The 225-nt window shown below is 44.0% G+C and overlaps 1 protein-coding gene across 7 annotated transcripts in view; it reads left to right on the forward strand.

Moving 5' to 3' along the window:
- adgrb3 (adhesion G protein-coupled receptor B3) overlaps positions 1–225 on the forward strand; it is a 112,987-nt gene that overhangs the window by 1,834 nt on the left and 110,928 nt on the right. The gene's annotated exons all lie outside the window — the stretch shown is intronic.

Consider the following 225-nt stretch of genomic DNA (forward strand, 5'->3'; position numbering starts at 1 on the left):
AAGGAACCTGGTTACTGCGTAAAATGAGCAGTTGCATCCCACAGCTCGTTGAGAAACAGCACTGACTTGGATAATACTTTCACTGTTTGTCTTCTGATGTCAGATCTTCTAAATAGCTACAGCCTATTTGAATATCTCCAGGGATCGTGCCATACCAAATACGACCCAATTAATAATGTCTAAATGACTCACATTATTGGACACCCCCCCACCCCCCATCACCCC

The sequence above is a fragment of the Seriola lalandi genome, unplaced genomic scaffold, assembly GCF_002814215.2.
Source record: "Seriola lalandi dorsalis isolate HSWRI2012SDOR001 ecotype SW California unplaced genomic scaffold, Sedor1 jcf7180002054470, whole genome shotgun sequence".
In the NCBI taxonomy this organism is placed as follows: Eukaryota; Metazoa; Chordata; class Actinopteri; order Carangiformes; family Carangidae; genus Seriola; species Seriola lalandi.